We start from the raw sequence: 23,779 nt of genomic DNA, 5'->3' as shown, positions 1-23,779 counted from the left end.
CTAGAATTGGGGAAAATGCTAATTGTATAACAAATATTTAAATATATGAAGTGATGAATATTGAGTCTATACTCCATTGACTACTGAATGTTTGACCAGAACTCTCCAGTTAATTATGAATTTTAGAAGAGTTATGATAAATTTATACAATCAACCAGATAATTTTTTCTGAATATCTGTACTTTTAAAACTGATTGCTATAGCATGTGCATTCTCAATTGGCACAATATCATCCCAAAGAGAAAGAACATTTTGGGGGTGATTTGGTTTTTATTGGGGTTTATGGCCCTCCAAAAGGCAACAATGCATAAACAGATATAGAGTATATATGTGATATTAAAATTTCATGGTTGTAGACAGTGAAGAAAATGTTTAATGTAGTGTTTGTAGGTTTGAAATTTTGATGTATTAAATATTATTTCAAAAGGTGTTCTAAGGCTTGAAACTATATGGGTAATAAACCTAATTCTCATAAAATCTTTAATAAATGTAATAAGAAATGTTTCTCATTTTAGGATAATTCATATAAAATAGAAATTATAAAATATATTTTTCTGCCATCATTAATATTAAATCAAAGATCTTTACTCATCTGCCTTCTTAGTTTGTCCATTTTATTCTAATTTAATACTATGTAAAACAGTATGTTTTATTCTTTCTTAAACACTTTTACCTTTTAATAAATATATTTCTCACTTTAAGATTCCATTATGTCTCCCTAAGACACACTTGATGCCTGAGAAATGCTGGTACCGAATTCCTGCTCGGTGTGTGTTTAATTACTATGAGATTGTGTTGAGCTTGAGCTATAGGAATAATTCCTTTTCATTTTCCCAAATATAAATTGGCTTATACTAGTGAATATGCCTTTTTATCTAAACCATCCAGGTCAACACAAAGATTTCCATTCTCTCTCCTTGCCCTGCTTATTATATAAATCTTTATGGAAAACTGGGACATTGGTCAGCACTTTGTCACTAACTATGCTTTATAATAAACCACTTAATCTTCATGAATCTCAATCATCTCAAAAATGAAATATAAATAGGTCATTACTTTGTTTTGTATCTTGTAGAACTATTTTTAGGAACTATATAAATTAATGTCCTTTGCAATAATTTTAAGTATTAAATTTAAATTTCCAAAATATTAGAGTACCAATTGTTCTATTTACACTATAGGAAGCCATGATTAGTAATGGCAATTGCACTTGTTCCTAACTCATAGGATCAGCATCTCACAATTGAGTTGTCTAAAATCACATGGTTAAAAGTTTTAAATATATTTAATAGAACTATTTAAATATATATTTTCATGGACAGGGAAATATTCACGTTTGTTTCTTAGAGACTGCACTGTAGAAAGTATTTAGTAAATATTTGCTAAATCTAAAAAAATCACTCCACCTCAGTTTTATAAAATTTTGGAAATATATGTGACAAACTATATAAAACACTGGCAACATTTTTTCAAGTTTAAAGGTATAGAAATTTAACATCAATGTAGTTTTATTTGATTATCCTGATATTTTGATGATAAAAGTTGAACAATTATTTGATAACTTCCAAAATTTATCCTGTACATAAATCCAGCATAATTATTTATGATATATTATACATTCTTTAATATTGGTCATCAGGCTTCAATACAAGCTTAGAAAAGTTAAAATTTTCAATATTTAAAATGGTTTATAAGTAACATTGATAAAATACGTAAGAAGTCATTGTGCTTATGATATCTTGCAGGTAACTAAAAAACTCATGTATGTTTTTTTTAAGTTATCTTTATTTTTTTAAATTCTTTTTTGTTTAAAGTATTACATATGTCTCCTCCTCCCCCCCATCATTGACCTCTCCTTGGCCATTCCCACGCCCCAGCACACGGCTTCACACCCTAATGTGTGTGCCCATGGGTTATGTTTATATGCTTGCATTACTTCACTTAGCATAATGCTCTCCAGGTCCATCCATGCTGTTGCAAATGGTAAGAATTCCTTTTTTTTTTCTTTATGGATTAAGGCATTACATATGTGTCCTATTGCCCCCCCCCCCCCCACACACACACACACTCATGTCCTCACCCACCTGGTGTCTATGTCCATTGGTTAGGCTTATATGCATGCATACAAGTCCTTTGGTTGATCTCTCGCCCTTACCCCCACCCTCCCCAACTTCCCTCTGGGGTTTGATGGTCTGATCGATGCTTCTCTGTCTCTGGATCTGTTTTTGTTCCTCAGTTTATGTTTTTCATTATATTCCACAAATGAGTGAGATCATGTGATATTTACCTTTCTCCGACTGGCTTATTTCACTTAGCATAATGCTCTCCAGTTCCATTCATGCTGTTGCAAATGGTAAGAATGCCTTTTTTTTTTTTTTTTTTCTGCAGCGCGATATTCCATTGTGTAGATGTACCACAGTTTTTTTAATCAATTCATCTGCTGATGAGCACTTAGGCTGTTTCCAAATCTTAGCTATGGTGAATTGTGCTGCTATGAACATAGGGATGCATATATCCTTTCTGATTGGTGTTTCAAGTTTCTTGGGATATATTCCTAGAAGTGGGATCACTGGGTCAAGTAGAAGTTCCATTTTTAATTTTTTGAGGAAACTACATACTGTTCTCCACAGTGGCTGCACCAGTCTGCATTCCCATCAGCAGTGCACGAGGGTTCCCTTTTCTCCTCATCCTACACTTGTCATTTGTTGATTTGTTGATGATAGCCATTCTGACAGGTGTGAGATGAAACCTCATTGTTGTTTTGATTTGCATCTCTTGAATGATTAGTGACTTTGAGCATGTTTTCATCTGTCTCTTGGCCTTCTGTATGTCCTCTTTCAAAAAGTATCTACGTCCTTTGCCCATTTTTTTATTGGATTGTTTATCTTCATTTTGTTAAGTTGTATGAGTTTCCTATAAATTTTGGAGATTAAACCCCGGTCAGATATAACATTGACAAATATATTCTTCCATGGGGTGGCTTTTCTTATTGTTTCGTTGATGGTTTCTTTTGTGTGCAGATGCTTTTTTATTTTGATGTCTTAAAATTATTACAGATGTCCCCCCTTTCCCCCACTGACCCCTTCTAGCCTGTCCCCACCAAAAAAACTCAAGTCTTGACCCATCTTGAACCTCAGCCATCTTGGAGTAGTCTAAGGATCATTGGTTAGCCATTGGTATATCAAATGATAATCAGGCAAATAGGCTATTTTTGAGAAAAAAAATTTATTCATTGATAGTTTTACAATTTGCCATTAAAGATAATTGGTAAATTCTTAAAGGTTGTGTCTGAGATAAAAAGAGTTTGTAGGTTAATATTAACAGGATGTGGTTCATTTCAGCTAAACCATTTCCATGTTATTTGCACACATTGAATATGTTTGATGTTTCTTTTTGGTAGTTTTCTATAATGTGGCTTTATTTTTTCAACTTATGGAAATGGATCAATGGTTTAATATTGGCCCACAAAAGTCTGCAAATAAGTATGCAAATTGTAAAATAAGTAGAACAATTTACAAATGCAAATTATAAGCCGAATCCTTCTGAAGATTTCTATTTGCTGAGACAAAAAAAAAATCTGTATGAGTATTTTCACAAACATCACCCCAATAAAAAATGAGGAAAAGTAAAGTTGTATTTAGAAAATTTGATAAAATGTTATGAATTTATATTCTGCTCCCTAATAGGTTATCTATTAAGAAACTATGCCTCATGTTGTCATAAAATCAGCAAAGATTTCACATAATTTTCAAACCAAAAGATTGAATTTACTAGCAAAAAATACTATAAATTTTCTGAAATAACCTTTAAATAATATTTTCCAATATAAAAATAATGAATTCTGTCTTTTCATGTGGAGACAAAGTTAAAGTTACTGTAGCATTTTTTGCTTTGCAGCAATTCCAACTATTTTTAAAGTTCCCTAACCATAATGGTACTGAAGTTATATACATGGAGTGTAGTAGAACAACATTGTGGTATCTATACTAATAAAAGGGAAATATGCTAATTAGACTAGGAGATAGGACATCTTCTTACTGTCCGACTTCCTTCTGGACAAAGACACGGTGGTGGGGGCCAAGGCAGAGGCGGTTAGGGGCGATCAGGCCAGCAGGGGAGGGCAGTTGGGGGCCATGAGACCAGCATGGGAGGGCAGTTGGGGGCCATGAGGCAGGCAAGGGAGGGCAGTTGGGGGCCATGAGGCCAGCAAGGGAGTGGTTAGGCAATGATCAAGCCAGTAGGCAGGAAAGTGGTTAGGAGCCAGCAGTCCCGGATTGCAAGAAGGATGTCTGACTGCTGGACATCCCCCAAGGGGTCCCGGATTGGAGAGGGTGCAGGCCAGACTGAGGGACCCCCCATGCACAAATTTAGTGCACTGGGCCTCTAGTGTTATATAATAAACAAGTACATCAAATGTCATAAAGTTGCTACTACACATACTTACCAGGCTATATTTTGCTTTTCAGTTTATATGAACGTAAACTGATGAAAAAAAAACAGATCCAGAGACAGAGAAGCATCGATCAAACTGTCAAACTTAAGAGGGAAGGTAGGGAAGGGAGAGGATAAGGGGGAGAGATCAATCAAAAGACTTCTTTGCATGCAAGCCTAACCAATGGACACAGACACCAGGGGTGAAGACATGAGTGGAGGGTGGGGTGACAATGGGGGGAATAAGGACACATATGTAATACCTTAATCAGTAAAGAAAAAAATAAATCACACAAAAATAACATATATGTATATACTAGATATGTTATGATTTTTGCGCAGATCAGCTCTTGTGATTTTTTTTGAAACTTGAGAAAATAATTAACAACTCTTGAGATTCTATTAACTGCAATTTTATTTATTTTTGCACATCCTTGGTTTGTTGATTATGTTTGTACCTTCCAGTAATTGTTTAAATGTCATACATAGATAGTCAAAATGCATTAGTTCTTGTAATATGGCTGACTGACCTATTCTTTTAAAAAAGAGCTTCTTTTCATCTTCATTCTGGGTTTCATCCAATGTACCCCAGAAATGAGATAACATCACATAGCTTAAAGAACTTAAAGGTTAGCTGGTTGAAAGGCCTACTTATTTGAAATTACTGATATGATACTTCTGTGCAAAAGATGATTATCTAGTGTCAGAAAATTTCAGGTTTTAAAGCTTTCACTTATTTAAGAGATGATACCTTCCATTATCAGTCATTTGTAAGTTTTAGAAGCCTTATTATGTTTTGAATTAATTCAACATACCTATAAAAATCCAGAACTTCCACTAATGTTTCTTGACCACACACAGGGCATCTATATTTCTCACTTTATGTATTTTAAAGTAGCAACTGGAATCCTTCTAAAATTGTCTTTATCCAGAGTACAGGAGACCCTCAATTTATACAATTTGTAATATATATACCAGTTACCAAGTTTATTTAAATAACACCAGTCCCCTAACAACAAGGTTCAAATTTCAGCCACAATGATGTATTAACATTGAGAAATTGCATAAACAACCAAATTTGCTGCTAGCTCTTCAGTCCACATATCATTTTGTAAACTACAGATGCACACCATGATTTCCCATCCGTCACATTACTAATTTCAGTCTGTTGGCGATCGGTCACTGTGCATCTGTTATTTGATACATGCACAGATAGCAATACATGCAGTTTTGTGGCCTCCTTTTATCCCAGTGAAAACTAAGGTGGTGTTTCACAAAAATAAATAATTAATAGAGGGAGGGGGGCAGCAAAGCTAAAAGTGCAGCAATGAAACAAAATGTCAGAATGCTGAGAGTAAAATTTGAATCAAATGTAAATCGAGCTATAGAAGAAATCAATGACCATGCAAATGCTGACATTGCCACTGTCTGAGAGACTCTAAATTTTTAGTCAGATAAATTTAATTAAGGCAAAATTATCTATAAGTGAAAAAGTGGTTGCAGTGAAAGGATGAAGATTCACCAGAGGCAGTGACAGAGGCAGACACTTTACATAAAAAAAGCCCTGTAGATAGTTCACAACATGGAAAGTGCAAAGGATAAATGTTGGAAGAGATTCCAAATTTATGTTTGACAAGAAGTCAAACACATCAAGTTGTATAAATTACTCATCTTTTCTTTTTTACAAAGAAATAAGAAACTTTAATCCCCAGTGTCACTAATGATTTATATTTCAGTGTGCAAAATAAATATTCATTTTGTTGCATTTTAAATTTTTTCTATAATTAAGGATTGAGAGTACCAGAGTTCTTATTGTTTGACAAAAATTTTATTTTATTTATTGGTAAGCCATTTGTTAATAAAATTATAGAGGTTTCAAGTGTACAATTCTGTAATACTAGAGGCCCAGTGCATGAAATTGTGCAAGAGAGGGGGTCCCCTCAGTCCAGCCTGCACCCTCTCTAATCTGGGACCCCTTGGGGGATGTCTGACTGCCTGTTTAGTCCTGATTCCTGGGATCAGGCCTAAACAGACAGTCGGACATCTCTCTTACAATCCTGGACAGCTTGCTCCTAATCGCTCATCTGCCTGCCTGGTCGCCCCTAAGTGCCTGCCTCTGCTGGCGTGGTTGCCCCCAACTGCCCCCCCATTGGCCTAGTTGCCCCTCACTGCCCCCCTGCCAGCCTGGTTGCCCCCAACTGCCCCCCATTCCAGCCTCATTGCCCCCAACTGCACCCCCCACCGGACTGGTTGCCCCTAACAGCACCCCCGCCAACCTGGTCACCCCCAACTGCCCCTCCTGCTGGCTTGGTTGCCCCCAACTGCCCCTTTCCTGCCTAGTTGCCCTCATTGCTTCCCTGCTGGCCTAGTCACCCCACACAGCCTGCTGTTCAGTCGTTTGGTCATCCCTCACTAACTCCCTTGCCATCCTGGTCATAGGCAGCCATCTTGGAGGGTGTGAGGGTTAATTTGCATATTACCTCTTTATCATATGGGACTAGAGGCCCAGTGCACAAAAATTTGTGCACTTTGGGGCTCCCTCAGCTTGGCCTGTGCCCTCTCGCAGTCTGGGACCCTTGGAGGATGTCCACCTCCTGGCTTAGGCCTGCTCCCGGGAATCAGGCCTAAGCTGGCAGTCAGACATCCCTCTGGCAGCCTGGGAGCCCTCAGGGGATGTCCATTTGCCAGTGGGGAGCAGGCCTAAGCTGCAGTCAGCCATCCTTAGCGCTGCTGAGGAGGCAGGAGAGGCTCCCACCACCACCACTGTACTGGCAGCCATCAGCTTGGCTTGTGGCTGAACAGAGCTCCCCCTGTGGGAGCGCACTGACCACCAGGGGGCAGCTCCTGTATTAAGCGTCTGCCTCCTGGTGGTCAGTGTGTGTCACAGTGACCAGTCATTCCCAGTGGTTCTGCTGTCAGGGTCAATTTGCATATTACCCTTTTATTATATAGGATAGAGGCCTGGTGCATGGGTGGGGGCCAGCTGGTTTGCCCTGAAGGGTGTCCCAGATCAGGGTGGGGGTCCGGCTTGGGTGACTGGCCAACCTGGGTGAGGGGCTGAGGGTCATTTTCAGGCTGCCCAAAACCCCTTCACGGTGGGGGGGTCCCCCTGGGGTGCCTGGGCAGCCTGGGTGAGGGGCTAAGGGCCGTTTTCAGTCTGGCCACGCTCCTCGGTGACCCAAGCTCCCCACCTCTCCTTTTTTTCTTTTTTTTTTTTCTGGGATTTATTTATCTTCTATAATTGAAACTTTGTAGCCTTAAGTGGAGGCCATGGCCAGCAGGAAGCAGGTATCTGAGATTTATTTATTTTCTATAATTGAAACTTTTTAGCCTTGAGCGTAGCCCAAGGCCGGCCAGGTCAGGAGGAATCTTGGCTTCCTCCACCACGGGGGGCAACCCAAGCCTCCTGCTCACTCCAGCTTCGTGGCCACCACCATCATAGTTGGGCTAATTTGCATACTCACTCCTGATGGGCTTGTGGGCGTGGCTCATGAGCGTGGCTTGGGCATAGCAGAGGGATGGTTAATTTGCATGTTTCTCTTTTATTACATAGGATATCATCTGTATATTATATTGTGGATTCACTACCCTAAGTCAAGTCTCCCTCTGTCATCACTTATCCCTCCTTTACCCTTTATTACCTCCCACCACCCCCATTTCTCTCTGATAATAACCATATTTTTTTTCTGTGTCTCTGAGGGTTTTTGTTTTTTTTGCTTAATTCCTTCACTTTTTTTATCCAGCTCCCCAGCCACCTCCCCTCTGAAAGCTGTCAGTCTGCTCTCCATATCTATGATTCTGTTTCTCTTTTGTTTGTTTATTTTGTTCATTAGATTCCACATGTAAGTGAAATTATATGGTATTTATCTACCTCTGACTTATTTCACTGAGTCTAATATCCCCTAGGTCTATCTATGATGATGCAAAAAGTAAGATTTCCTTCATTTTATGGTGGAGTAGTATTCCATTGTATAAATGTACCATACCTTTTTCATCCATTCATTTACCAAAGGACCCTTAGACTGCTACCAAATCTTGGCTATTGTAAATAATGCTGCAATGAACATAGGGGTATACATATTCTTTTGAATTAGTGTTTTGTGTTTCCTTGGATATATTTCCAAAGTGGAATTACTGGGTCATAAGGCAGTTCCATTTTTAATTTTTTGAGGAAACTTAATACTCTTTTTCACAGTGGCTGCACCAGTCTGCATTCCCACCAACATGAGGGTTATCTTTACAACATTCATTATTTTATTTACTATTTAAAAATAATTCATGGTTATACTGTTTCTGATATCCTTAGAGATAATGGATTATATCTCTATTTCCTTATTTTACTTGTACTGTACAAAAAACACTATTTTCTAATTTCCACTGTGATGAGAACACAATGTGAAATGAGAATTCAATAAAATGACCTTTTCAGTGTATTGTTGAATCCAGTTTGGTAATATTTTGTTGAATATTTTAGCACCTTTGTTCATCAGGGATATTGGCTTATAATCTTCTTTTTTGTAGTATCTCTGTCTGGTTTTAGAATTAATATAATGCTCATTTTGTAAAATGAACTTAGGAGTGTTCCCTACTCTTGAGTTTTTTGGAATAGCTTGAGAAGGATAGGTGATAGTTCTTTGAATGTTTGCTAAAATTCACCTTAAAGTCATCCAGTCCATGACTTTTCGTTGGGTTTTTGTTTGTTACTATTACTACTTCAATTTCACTAGTTATAATCTGTATATTTAGATATTCTGATTCTGCCTGGTTCAGTTTTGGAAGATTGTATGTTTCTAAGAATTTAATCATTTTTTATACATTGTTCAATTTTTTGGCATATAAATATTCATAATATTTTCTTATAATCCTTTATATTTTTTCTTTTTGGTGTCAATTTTTCTCTTTCATTTCTTATTTTATTTATTGGGTTTTTTTTTCCTTTATTTTTCATGAATCTGGTTAATGGTTGGTCAGTCTTGTTTATCTTTTCAAAGTGCCAACTTTTGGTTTCATTGAGCTTTTGTATTGTTTTTTTTTTAGACTCTATGTTGTTTATTTCTCCTCTAATTTTTATTATTCCTTTCCTTTTATTCATTTGGGCTTTGTTTGTTGTTTTCCAGCTCCTTTAAGTGTAAAATTAGACTGGTGTGTGTTTGTTTGTTTACAGTTTTTTCTTGTTTCCTGAGGTACAATTGGAAAATGGTCTCTGGCCTAGCACCACAGAACTCAGTCTGTTCCAGCTTCTGCTGGCAGCCCAGGCTCCATTAGGCGGGCCTGCTGGGAGTAGGGACGGTGGGGCTAGTGGATTTTATGTGAGCGGAAGGTGCTGGTCAGGCTCGGGTTTAGGTGATGGTATTGGCCTTTGAACCAGAGCCACACAACTCAAGTCTGTCTTGGATTCTGCCAAGACCTTTTGGAGAGTAAGCGCTTGGCAGGGTGAGGTCCCCAGGAGTTGGGCTGGTAGATAAGAGGGGACTACTGTATTCGTTTTCCCATACAAGTGAAAATGCATTTTTGTCTTCTCTTTTATACCTTTGACTCTTAAGAATGCTTTAAAATCTTACACATTTTTGGTGAAAGAGTTATTTCAAATTTATTTGTAGTTTCCTCTTTTTAGAACTTAAGAGGCAACAGAGGCTGTATCTGAGGTCAGCGTGAGATGCATTATCATATACTCAAACTAATCCCTGCTTGTCATACCTAGGACATGTCAGACCTAGTGCTATAGTACCCATACTCTGAGCCTTTCTCTCTTTTCCCTGCATAATGCTTTTCAAAGAAGCAACTTAATTTATGATGCAAATATTTTCCAAAGAGACACACACAACTAGTTCTTTAGATTCCCAGACATGCTGGGAATCTAAAACAATCTCTGGTTAAGTTCAGACTTTAACTGTACATTAAAAGTTGAATTATTTGGTTTTGATCTGTCAAAAATTGCATCAGACAATATTAAACAAGCAGGAATCCTGTATTAAAGAATACTGCAAAAGGGGAGGGAGATTTAACTCTGATGAAACAAAAGACAGGAGGGTTTTTAAGCATTGGAGTAAGCTTGTGTAAAGGTAGTGGAGGGCATTAAAAAGGAGGCTGGCCAAAATAATTAGGTCTTCTCTGTTTTCCAACTTTTCCTTATTGAAGTTAGTTTTCTACATTCCCATGGGGACTAAAAGATAGGAACACTACCTTTCTTGATAATCACACTTTAAAGACATGACCCTCAGGTCCTTGAGACATTCTTGAGTTGTGAAAAATAACAAGATGCTAGGAGAAGATTTACATCCCAAAGGGGCAGAAAAAGAATTTATAATAGCAAGTTTCTAAAGCAAATACTCTAAGCAAAGGGCAGACATATAGACAGAAATAAACCTGTCTGAAGTTTAGTCATGCTGAGAGGAACATTAGGCTGTCTCACTCACAGATAGTATTCTAAAGTTCCAAATTTCATTATACCAAAGCAACCTAAGAGAGGTCATGAATACATATTCAAAGAAAAATAATAATGATGGTGATAATGACAGCAAAGCTGCTCTTCTGATTTTTCTATCAAGCACTGTGATAAGCTCTTTATATGATATCTTAATTAATTATTTAAAATACACCATTAAGTGATCATCTTATTCATTTTCCAATAAAAATTCTGAGTTTTAATAAGTTACCCAAGTTCACAAAAATAGTGACAGATTCAAAATGTAAACCCAGTGTTTTTGCTATGAGAGGTAAAAATAACATGTATTACCAACTGAAAGTTAGCCATACATACCTAGTCCTGGAAAACAAAGCTAAATCAAAAGAAACTACAAGGATTATCAGGGGTCCTCAAACTTTTTAAACAGGGGGCCAGTTCACTGTCCCTCAGACTGTTGGAGGGCCGGACTATAGTTTAAAAAAAACACTAGTCGGCTGCTAAGCAATAGGCAGCGGTGGCAAAAACACCCGGTGGGCTGGATAAATGTTTTCGGTGGGTCACATGTGGCCCGCGGGCCATAGTTTGAGGACCCCTGGATTAAATTGAAGTTTATAAAATCTAAGTCAATTGGTGTTCTAACTTCACAATTTATGTCATATTAAATTGCCCCCCAACTGCCCCTTCCCCAGCTGGCCTGGTTGTTCCCAACTGCCCCCCTCTTCTGGCCTGTGGTATTGGGCCTAAACCAGCAGTTAGACATCCCTCTCTCAATCTGGGACCGCTGCCTCCTAACTGCTCACCTGACTGCCTGCCTGATCGCCCCTAACTGCCTTCCCCTCCCGGCCTGGTTGTCTCCAACTGCCCTCAGCTGCTGGCCTGATATCACCCCAATTGCCCTTCCTTGCAGGCCTGATCACACCCCCAACTGCCCTCTGCTGGCCAATTTGGTTCTGATTGGTCAGTTTCAATGCCAGTCAGCATCAAAAGCTCCACCTGCTAGTCAGCCATTGGCTCCCCACAGCACCCAGATTTGGTTCTGATTGGTCAGCGTCTATGCCAGTCAGCGTCAAAAGCTCCACCTCCTAGGCAGCCATTGGTTCTTCACAGCACCCAGATTTGGTTCTGATTGGTCGGTTCCTATGCCAATCAACGTCAAAAGCTCCGCCTCCTAGGCAGTCATTGGTTCTTTACAGCACCCACATTTGGTTCTGATTTGTTAGTTCCTAGGCCAGTCAGCGTCTCTGGGCCTATTAAGGGGGCCTGATCATAAAGGCGGGGCTGATCAGCAGCCCCTGTGGAACCCTGGAGAGAAATGGAGGCACGCTGCTGGCCAGACTAGGAGAGAAAGAAAGAGGCAAGTGCTGACCAAAAGCTGCCACAGAGGGAATGGATCAGTCCCTGCTTCTCTCTTCAGGCCTCTCTCTGGCCCTGATTCGCAGCCCGCTCAGCAGTCAGTGCTGGGGCACCATGCCTGCAGTGGAAGCAGCCATAGCAACCCAGCGCTGAATGCAGGACTGACTTCCAGTTGGTCGAGCCTCAGTCCTTACTGGATGTTAAGGCCCATGGTTTTTATATATATACTAGAGGCCCAGTGCACAAAAATTTGTGCACTCAGGGGGGAAGGGGGGGTCCCTCAGCCCGGCCTGTGCCCTCTCGAAGTCTAGGACCCCTCGGGAGATAACGACCTGCTGGCTTAGGCCTGCTCCTGGGTGGCAGAGGGCAGGCCCAATCCCTAAGTGCAGCCCCTGGTCGGGCTCAGAGCAGGGCTGATTGGGGAGTTGGGGCGCCGGCCCCTGTCATGCACAGAGCAGGGAGGATTGGGAGGTTGTGATGCCACCCTCAGTCACGCTCAGGGTAGGGCTGATTGGGGGGTTGGGGCACCGCCCCCTATCACACTCAAGGCAGGGTTGATGGGGAGGTTGCGGCACCACCCCCTGTGATGCACAGAGCAGGGCCAATCGGGGTTGGGGCGCTGCCCCCTATCACTCACAGAGCAGGGCCCATCAGGGGGTTGGGGAGCTCCCCCCTCTCATGCACAGAGCAGGGCCCATCAGGGGGTTGGAGAGCTCCCCCGTCACGCACAGAGTAGGGCCGATAGGGGAGTTAGGGCACCGCCCCCTGTCACACACAGAGCAGGGCGGACCAGGGGGTTGGGCCGCCACCACTGTCACACTCAGGGCAGGGCCAATGGGGAGGTTTTGGCTCTACACCATCACACACACAGCAGGGATCGTGTGTGTGTGGGGGGGTTTGGGGCGCCACCCTCTATCACCCACAGAGCAGGGCCGATCAGGGTGTTGGGGCTCAGCCACTGTCACACTCAGGGCAGGGCCGATGGAGAGGTTATGGCTCTACCCTGTCACACACAGAGCAGGGCCCGTGGGGGGGGAGGGGGAGGAAGCTGGGGCGCCGCACCCTGTCACACACAGAGCTGCAGGGCGATCAGGGGGTTTGGGCGCTGCCCCCTGTCACGCTGATCTGGTGCCAGGAGACCTCTCGGCTCCTCTGATCCCGGTGCTGGGAGGCATATTACCCTTTTACTATATAGGATAGAGGCCTGGGGGCCGGCTGGTTTGCCCTGAAGGGTGTCCTTGATCAGGGTGGGGATCCCCACTGGGGTGCCTTGCCAGCCTGGATGAGGGGATGATGGCTGTTTGCAGCTGGTCACACACCCTTCAGGGTGGGGGTCCCCACTGGGGTGCCTGGCCAGTCTGGGTGAGGGGCTGAGGGCTGCTTTCAGGCTGGCAGTTATTGATTTGAAGCTCCCAACCGCTCCTTTTTTTAATTTTATTCTGGGCCAGCTTTAGCTCTGGCTCTAGCTCTCAGAGCAGGTATCTGTTTTGTTTCAGTTCTATAATCGAAACAATGTATAACTTCAGCTCTGAGATCCCGGCCTATATTTGTTAGAATGTTTCAAACTGCCAGCTCAGAGGCCGGCAGCGGCAGGTGGGGAACGTTGGAGTTCTCCTTCACTGAAGCGAGCAAGCCTCATGTTCATTTCCAGTTGCCTGGCTGCCGGCCGCCATCTTGGCTGACAGTTAATTTGCATAAGGATATGCTGATTAGCCAATGGGAAGGGTAGCGGTCGTACGCCAATTACCATGTTTCTCTTTTATTAGTGTGGACTAGTAGCCCGGTGCACGAAATTTGTGCACATTAAAAGGGAATTAATTAGCGGAAATATTTTAATATTGCTATTTGCCCTTTCTCTATAATAGAAGTGTGAGAGATGAAAGAAAATTAATAAAATGTATATTAAAATAATATATAAATGTATTAATAGATAAACAGTAACAAAAGGATATAACAACAACAGAGGCATGATATAAAAACAACAAAAACATGATGTAAAAACAACAGTGATGCAAACAATGACTGATAAAGTGATTCAACTTATTCTAATATCTCCCTGTATACCACATTAAGAGTGAAAACACTTTCAGAGTGCTTGACTAATTTCCCTTGTGATGAAGTATTTGGAACTTTAATGTCACATGCTCTTCGAACTCAAGAGAAAGCAACATGTAACTGACCATGTGCGAAAACGGGTTCAGGTAGAAATATGCCTACTCTGTCTAGAGTTTGTCCTTGTGATTTATCAATAGTCATCACAAATGCTGGCATCACGTGAAACCGTCGTTGAATCAATTTAAATGGGAGGCCAGTGTCAGATGGGGACAAATCAATTCTTGGAATCAGAACAGCCTCTCCCTCTGCAGATCCTATTAATACTTCAGCTTAGATGTTAGGTCATAATCTTTTGATAATAAATCTGGTACCATTACAAAGATCCCATTTACTATTGAGATTTCTCAATAGCATGATGCTTGCACCCATTTTCAATTTTAATTTATGACATGGCATTCCTGAAGGAGTAATAATATTAAGAAATTTGATGGGAAAATTTTCCTTTTCAGCATCATCTGTTGAATCAATGGAATCATCACTCAAATATGTGTGAAAATCTCCAACAAGTATATCCAAATTTTCTTCATTTACTTTTTGAACGTGCTCATTTTATGGACAAAGAGTTTCACGTTTAGATATATTTTTAATATTATCTATAGATATAGTATTTCCAAAGGTAGCTTCAATAATAGATCCATTACAAATCATTTAACAGGGGAATTCAATAATATCCATTCCTAAATGAAAACTGCTATCAAGTTTGCCATCTCCAAATTTTACTAACCATCCTGTGTGAATTGGAGACATTTTATCTTGGTAACTGCAGACAGCAAAGGTGTTTGAACAGGCCTTCGGCTTCCATATCCCATATGATGCAGTGCACGGCTAATTTGCCTACAAACGTCAGGTGGTCATAATAATCTGGCCACTCAGTGTCTATATCTATATATCTATCTATCTATCTATCTATCTCTCGCACATGGTCAGTTACATGTTGCTTTCTCTTGAGTTCGAAGAGCATGTGACATTAAAGTTCCAAATACTTCATCACAAGGGAAATTAGTCAAGCACTCTGAAAGTGTTTTCACTCTTAATGTGGTATACAGGGAGATATTAGAATAAGTTGAATCACTTTATCAGTCATTGTTTGCATCACTGTTGTTTTTACATCATGTTTTTGTTGTTTTTATATCATGCCTCTGTTGTTGATAGATAGATAGATAGAATCAATGAATGACCAACCAGTGGAAAATGTATGACTTAATGAGACAGTGGTCTGTCTAGGTTATATCTATAGGAATGAAAGAGGATCTAACAGCCTTTTTTGTCAGTTTTTCCACACTCACATATTACTTTTAATTCTCTAGATTTTAATAATTTGATATTGAGGACATTTAAAAATATGAAGATAAGCATAAATAATAAAAAATGCATTCTATAGGAACAAACAGTATGAATTTTTATTAGACCATAAATAAATATAGATGTGATATAGTATCAAAAATATTTCTGTAATCTTAGGATGTGCAATCAAACAGTAGTGTTTATAATAAAACAAAATAAATGCAGATTTGAAGGATGGGAGTGAGAGACATTACATAATTAACTGTTTTAAAATATTTAAATATTTGTCATATAAAAGCAACTGCATTTATGTATGGGTCTACAATGTAAGAAGCAAGAGTAAATATATAAACTGAAGAATTTCTAATATTTATTAAAACCAAAGACTTCAAAAATTGCTTCATTATCTACAGTAGAAATAATTGTCTTGATAGTCAGAAACTTCTCCATTATTGAAAGTATTCATGAGAGAATTTGACTATAGGATTATAGGATAGAATGAAGAATAGAATATACACTCTAAATTTATGCTTTGGTTATTCTGTGATTCTACAATGTGTCACTTCAGTATCAAAGGGCTTGTGGTGTATTTTGTTCTCTCCTGGGATATATCAAGCAAGTTAACACTGAACAATTCAAATGTACTGTAAGCAGGAAAAGATTGGGCCTGTGAAAGAGGGTAAAAGTAAATTGTTGTAGATACTAGAAACACTTACATTAAAGTAGAGGAGATTAGAGCATGGTATTCAGTATAAAAAAAAAAAAATAGACCTTCTCCCTAGACAGGAAATAAAGCTTAAAATACAATACTACAGAAGCAACAATTAGAAGGAACTTTAAAATTCAGCTTTAAAAAGGAAACTGTATAATTACAAGATTTGTTTATGTTTATTTTTTGAGAGAATGATATTACATGTGAAATATCAATTTACTCTTCCTTGGGACATTTAAAAGAAAGAATGAGTAGAATTTTGTAACACTTCTGCAATTTGATAGAATATTAACGGGGAGAACATGTAACTTTGCTCTAAGATCAAGATTAAATTTTTACAGTCTTTTATATTAAAGAAATAGATATGTTTCAGACATTCTTTATGCTGGATAAGAGATTTCCTATGTCTAATGATTTTTCAAAACACCGTCTGCCTTAAGACTCTGTTACAGTGTATTCAATGATATATTGAAGTAGATATTAGTATGCCACCTGGCTTGTGTAGTGTTTGAATGAACTCTCCAGAATTTTATTATGAGGCAAACACAATGGTCTAGTTGTGTCAGACAGCAACAATCCATTATGTTAGTAAACGTGAAATGGCTCTTATACCTTCTGCTCTTATTCAACAGAAGAAAACAAAACAAAAATGATTCTCGTTAGTTCACTGGATCAATAAAGTGAAAAGACCACTTGTAGATTCATGTACTAGTATCCTATTATTTGTTTTCTCCTTTCAATATTTTAATTCATGCAAGGTATTAAATGAAATGGATTGAATATTCTTTTGAGTTTGTATAGTCTAATAAATTAATGATTATTTTAATATTCTCTTTAGTTTAATAATTATAATTTATTAAAATTATTTATTTGTTCATATTATCAAACCCAATTAAATTATTTTAAATAATTTATTTTTTTAATGTGAGTAGGTTAGTAGTGATGTATTATGTAATACATTTAAAAAAATAAATAACCTGGCAATGCTTTTAGGGAATTAATATACACATATATGTATTTATCACTTTTCTTAAAACATGCTTTTTATAGATTATATAGAAAGGAAGAGAGAGAGTGATGTGAGAGAGCAACATCGATCAGTTGCCTCCCACAAACACCTTGACCAGGAATCAAACCTGCAACCTGCGTATGTGCCCTGACTGGCAATTGAACCTGCCATCTTTTGGTATATGGGATGATGCTACAACCAACTGAGCCACTCCGGACTGGGCTTCTTTACTTTTCTAGAGGTTGCAAAGTCATGTGTCCTTTTATAATGATTGAAAAATATAAATAATCTTAATGTGAAGGTACTGTGGTCTGAAATGTTATATTTTGATGAAAATATCTGTTACATCTTCAACTTATGCCTTTGACACTTTGTCACTGTAGAACAGATATGCCAATTAAAAGAAAAACTTGAGAAAATTTTAATGTAGAGTGTTAACAGTGATAAAATTGCCCTTTTGAACACTTTGAAAGTTATAATCACCATATTCACTCTTTGAATTTTGTCTTTGATAACATTGCACAGAAGTTAATGAAATAGTCACAATTATTATAGCTAGCTTTTATTAAGTAGTTCCTATACATAGCACTTTACATATATTATCAAATTTTAGGAGTAAATTTAAAAATAAATTATTTACTTCATCCCTTAAGCCCTCCCCGTCCCTGCTTTAGGTATGTAAATAATATCAATGTTAAGTGAAGTAAACGTAATTATTTTGCTGTTAGGTAGTAACCCTTATTGCAAATAATTCCAGCATAAAGTAAAATGGTTTATATATGAGAGGATGGTAATTAACATAAAATGATTAAGATGGGGAAAGGTAGGTGAGGTAATGAGGGGCTTATATACCATGGTAAAAATGTCTGATAATGATCTGAATAATCAAGAACTATTTTAGTATTGAAAAATGGAATTGTAGGATTACATTTTAATGAGAAAGACAGACCAAGTCCTGTAATATTACAAAGTGATAAGTGCTACGAAGAAAATAAAGCAGGTAATAGGACAGAGAGTGACAAATGGTGATGCCATTAGGGGACTTAATTTGGATATTGTAGTCAAGGAAGAATCCTTATGCAGGTGACATTTGAGCTGAAATCTTAATAATGAGAGACATTAGAGATGAGACCCAAATGTTGAGAATGAATAAGTTACCAGAAAATCTTATGGAATGATGTTCCAAGTAGAGGTCAGGAAAAGATAAAATATACTGAGATTGAGAATAGGTGCTGTATGTTTTTTTTTTAAATATATTTTATTGATTTTTTACAGAGAGGAAGGGAGAGGAATAGAAAGTTAGAAACATCGATGAGAGAGAAACATTGGTGAGCTGCCTCCTGCACACCTCCTACTGGGGATGTGCCCGCAACCAAGGTACATGCCCTTGACTGGAATTGAACCTGGGACCCTTCAGTCCGCAGGCTGATGCTTTATCCACTGAGCCAAACCGGTTAGGGCTATGTGCTGTATGTTTTAAGGACATCCAGATGCCCAGTGTACATGAAACAATGAAAGAGAGGGAATGTGATAAAAGATGTCTAAGATGAAGGGCCGTGTCAGGCATATGTAGAAATCATAGGAAGTAGTCTGCATTATATTCTATAATATCAATGAGAGTGGAAAACCTTTGACATGAGCCTCTATGTACATTGTAGACCCATCATTCAAAAAAAGTTATACAGGGAAGATAACAGATGTGAACCTGAGTAGGTGAGTAGCAGAGAAAATGATGTTGACATTGAATGTATGGAGTTTTAAGTGCCATTGGGGTGGTTAAGTTGAGATTTCCTAAGGAAAAATTACATGCTCTGTAGATCTGTAACACAAGGAATGAAGGTTGAAATCTTGGAAATAAATGAGTTTAAATCAGTGAATAAATATAAAAGGAATGAGGCCTGAAGATGAAAATCTCAGGGGTACAATTTTAACGGGTGTCAAGAGAAATGGAACATTGACAGTCAAAGAGATTGGAAAGGAAACTGGAGTGCGTAGAACAGAGGAATAGAGAGCAGAAGTAAATTCCAAGAAGAGAACATAGAAGATATCAAATTGAAATAAATTTCAAATCAGATAAGATCTAAACATTTATTGCATTTTTAGCAATTGAGACTTTGAAACTAGGTGAGTGTTGTATCTTAGGATGGGACCAGGCATTAATAATGTTCATAAAATACCATCTATTTAGAAAACCTTCAGAACATTTCAAAGCTTATAAGAAAATCCCGAGAATTTCTGCCCTTGTTTTAACTGGAGCAGAGAGCATGGGGTGGGAATTGTGAGAGCTGCTGTCTGCCCTGGATATGTTATGAGCCTGCTCATGCATTATGTATGCCACGGAGATGATGAAAACTGAATAGATGCCAGTTTATGTTTTAAGTATTCTTAATCAATCACTCCCCTGCTCCCTCTATCTTTATTTCTGTAATTCTCTTGCTTCAAATTTGCTATCAATACAAATTCCTGCTACAGGCTGAATTGTGTCCCCTCAAAATCTATATGGTGAAGTCCTGACACCCAGTCACAGAGTGTGACTGTATTTGGAGAGAGTGAGCCTTTAAAGAGGTGGTTAAGTTAAAACATTTTAATAGTCGTGAGGGTGTGCCCTACTCCAATCTGAATGCTTTATAAAAAGAGGAACCCGGCACACAGAGACACAGGAATGCACAAGAATAAAGAAAAGACTGTGTAAAGAGGCAGCAAGAGTGAATCCATTTGCAAGCCAGTGAGAAAGGCCTCAAAGGAAATTAATGCCATTGGCAACTTAACCTTGGACTTCAGCCTCCAGACTGTGAAAAAATAAATGTTCTTTAAGGGACCCAGTCTGTGGTCTTTGGTGATGGTAGCTCTGCAAATAACACAGGGTTCTTGTGTGACTCTTTAGAACAACATCTCAGGTCTCAGCCCACATTCCCCGCCCCCCCCCAACACACATGTCTTTCTCTTTTGAAATTTCTATTCTGTATGTTCTCTTCATCCTGATAGTCTTAAAAAGTGCACTGATATTTTCAACAATGTAGATTTTAAGATTCCAATGTCATCTGAGAGCAATCATTCATAAATATTTTAGGTATTGACTTATAAAGTAAGATGAAAGTAATAATTCCATGGTGGTAAAAAAAACAACACAAAAATACAACGTCTGGTGATGTAATGAGATGTAGTGATATAGTGATTATGGTGCGTGACTGAAGGGACATCCAAGAAAAGGCCTGGAAAGAAGCCAAATCCAATGAAGCAAAATTGAACACAGAAGAATGTAAAACTGTGAATTAAATCTAAAAACTAAATTTATAAATATGAAGTGGAGATAACAGGGCCAACAACACTCATGAAATGCCCCCCAAATTCTAACCATTTTAATTGACTATTACTAAAATATTTATAAGTGCTGTTAAGTTTGTAAAAAAAAATGCTGATGTAAACTTAGATGCGAGAGAAATAATTGCCTCTAGGTTGCTCATACTGAAATTATAAACTCTCTCTAGCTGGCAGAAGTAAGAAGGATATTAACCAACCTGATTAGGTCAGAAGAAAGGAGCCAGGATGTTGACAAGACCCTGTACCATTGTCTACAATGAAAGACCAGGGGAGATTGAGTACTTACAATAAAATAAAGACTGGAGAATCCTCATAATAGATATCTTAAAGTATTTAAAAAACTGTCATGTTAAATTTTTTCAAAGTGGTCACAAACACATACTTGAATCAATTGTCAGAAAATGGCACATTTAAGAATTTATTATAAAATAAATTTGCTTAAAGAATAAATTGGTCTAAACAAAAAAGAATTTTTTTTTTAAGAAAATACATTTGTCTAATGAGTTAAGAAGTTCTATCACTAATGAGACTCAAATTTTGGCTGAGCAAACGTTGCTAATATTTTAAAAGTAGGCTCCATGAGATTTGGGTGATTTAATTAAATTGCTTAATAAACCACACACTACAGCAAGGGCAAGATAAAAGGCGCTAAGTGGTTAAACTTCTTCAACTTTGTCTTAATTCAACATAGAAGGCTTGCTTTTATATATATATATATACCACCCTTCTAAACATTATTATTTCACACCTTCACTTCCTCAGACTTCATTCACTACTATACCTGTCAGGATTCAGGTAATAAAACAGAAGCTACCACTCTAGATTCTTCAAGCAGGAAAGGGATATTTTATAGGGACCCAGGTTGCAAAATTGTTGGAAGGACGACAATATTTTACAGTGGAGAGAAGTATCCAGGAGTCAGTAACTGTAGGAAACTGATACCAGCCTCGGAAAAGCAGGCGCTTGTCTGATGCCCTTGTCATCAGAACCTATGCTTTGCCTCTTCAAAAGCCCTGCTGCTTCCTGCTCTTCTCACCAGCATTGGGGGCTTCCCACTGGCAACACATTCGAAAACTTGGAAGGCAAGGAAGCCTACAAATGTAATTTCTGGGGTTATAGCATCTGTCATTCAGGAGAGATTATTACGGAGGGCAAGGAGGGTGCTGAAAGGCCAAAAAAAGCTCAGCTGATGACACAATCTCATTTACTCTGGTGAAAACTAAAGTAAGCAGACAGGAGCTAGCTCACACGACGACTCAAAACAGATCAACCTATGAACATCCTTATTCACATCTTCACTTTCTTTCCTTTTGCAATGTAACAACCACACTGGCTGTAATATTAGACAAACTCCTCCTCTGCTGCTATAGCCATCAGCCTCCCTCTTCTTTTGGAGGAAGAATGTCTCTCCCTCTGTTATACCCCTTATCCATATTTCAATACCTCTCCACTGGATTATTATAATTTTAACATTTCTTACATTAGCACTATCCCTTTGTTACAAGAGGAAAATAGGTTCTTATGGGGTAGTGGGGAAAGCATGTCAGGGACACTGACATAGGAGGATCTGAGAGGTAGTGGCAGGATTTATTTCAGAGCAAAAGTACCGCCAATAGAAGAAAGGACACACAGGGTCCAGATCCCCTTTGTAAGGCTGCTGCGCTCAATGAGACACGGGCTGGTTGACGTGGTGGGTCTGCCTCAGATAAACCATGGGCGATGTCTCACCCACAACCAGGTGGCTCAGCTCGGTCTCACTGTGGAAGAAGTCTAGCTCAGGCCCTCTCTCGTGCCTACCAGGCCCAATCTCTTTTCTAGATTTTCCAGAGGCTTGTGCCCTTCTCTGATTCAGTTCTATTCCCAGACTTTCCCAGGACAGCCCCTCCCCTTTATCATCACCATTTTGGATCTTTACTGCCTGTTCTTTGTAGTTCTGCTTTGTCAGTTGGTTTCTACTGAGCGTGCACGCAGTAAAGGGAATTTCCCTTCGTGTTTTCTCCCTCTCCCCATTAATCCGGCAGAATGTTGCGGATTGTTCCCTGAGATGACTGAAAAGTGTCTTTCCGATCTACTTGGATGTCCGAGGTGACTGTGAAACTGTCCTTTCCTAGTTAATCTGGATTAATCAGGAGTCTGGATCCTTTCTTTCCCTCCCCTTTGGTTAATATCTAACTGCCAACTGTAACATTCTGCCCTTTCTCCTCAGGAATTCTGGATCCTTGTGATCTTACAAGGGTAAATGAATGGAGATACCATCTTCTGTAGCTTCTTCTAGATGTATGTGTATTGGGGGGGAGGGAGGAGGAATGGTCCTGCCTATGCCTGGGCCCAGAGATCCTTGCAGGGGAGAAGGATTCTGTAAAGTCAGGGTGAGTCTGTTTCTGTCCTTGGAAGGTAGCATATGTGGTATCCAGAGGATGACCCTGCATGACAAGTTGCTATCCTAGAGGTGACAAATTTAATAAGAAGGTTAAAAAGTCATGGTCCAAAAGTGAGAAGGAGAATTATAGCAACTAAAGAAGGTCTGATGAGAGGTAAGAACTAGGTGATAAAGGGAAGGACAAACTTCACAGTGTCCTAGATCAGTGGTTCTCAACCTTCCTAATGCCGCGACCCTTTAATACAGTTCCTCATTTTGTGGTGACCCCCAACCATAAAATTATTTTTTTTGCTACTTCATAACTTAATTTCACTACTGTTATGGATCGTAATCTAAATCTCTGATATGCAGGATGTATTTTCGAACAACCCCTATGAAAGGGTCGTTCGACCCCCAAAGGGGTCGCGACCCACAGGTTGAGAACCGCTGTCTTAGATGAAGCTGGAGTAGGGGCTTTCCTCAGGAAGGTATGTCACCTGCCTGAAGCCCTCTTGTTTACGATATGCAATTCAAATTAGGCTACGACAACATTCTAACATCTTCCTAAAGCAGGCTTTTTCAGTCTGAATCTCTTGGGCAGGAAAATGGAAGAGTCAAAGGCTTTCCCCTACCCCAAGTCTTTTGTTTTCGAATAAACAACCCAAAAAGTAATTTCCAAAGTGGCAGAACTTTGATCCCTTTAATCCCACCTTTTAAATAGTTAAGTTTTACATTTCAGAATCAAAGTTGATAGACTGCTCCACACTTCACCAACTCAACCATCTAGTC

Source organism: Myotis yumanensis, unplaced genomic scaffold (assembly GCF_028538775.1).
Source record: "Myotis yumanensis isolate MYYU_CA2020_CCGP unplaced genomic scaffold, mMyoYum1.0.hap1 SCAF_3, whole genome shotgun sequence".
In the NCBI taxonomy this organism is placed as follows: Eukaryota; Metazoa; Chordata; class Mammalia; order Chiroptera; family Vespertilionidae; genus Myotis; species Myotis yumanensis.
This window is presented reverse-complemented; position numbering follows the sequence as displayed.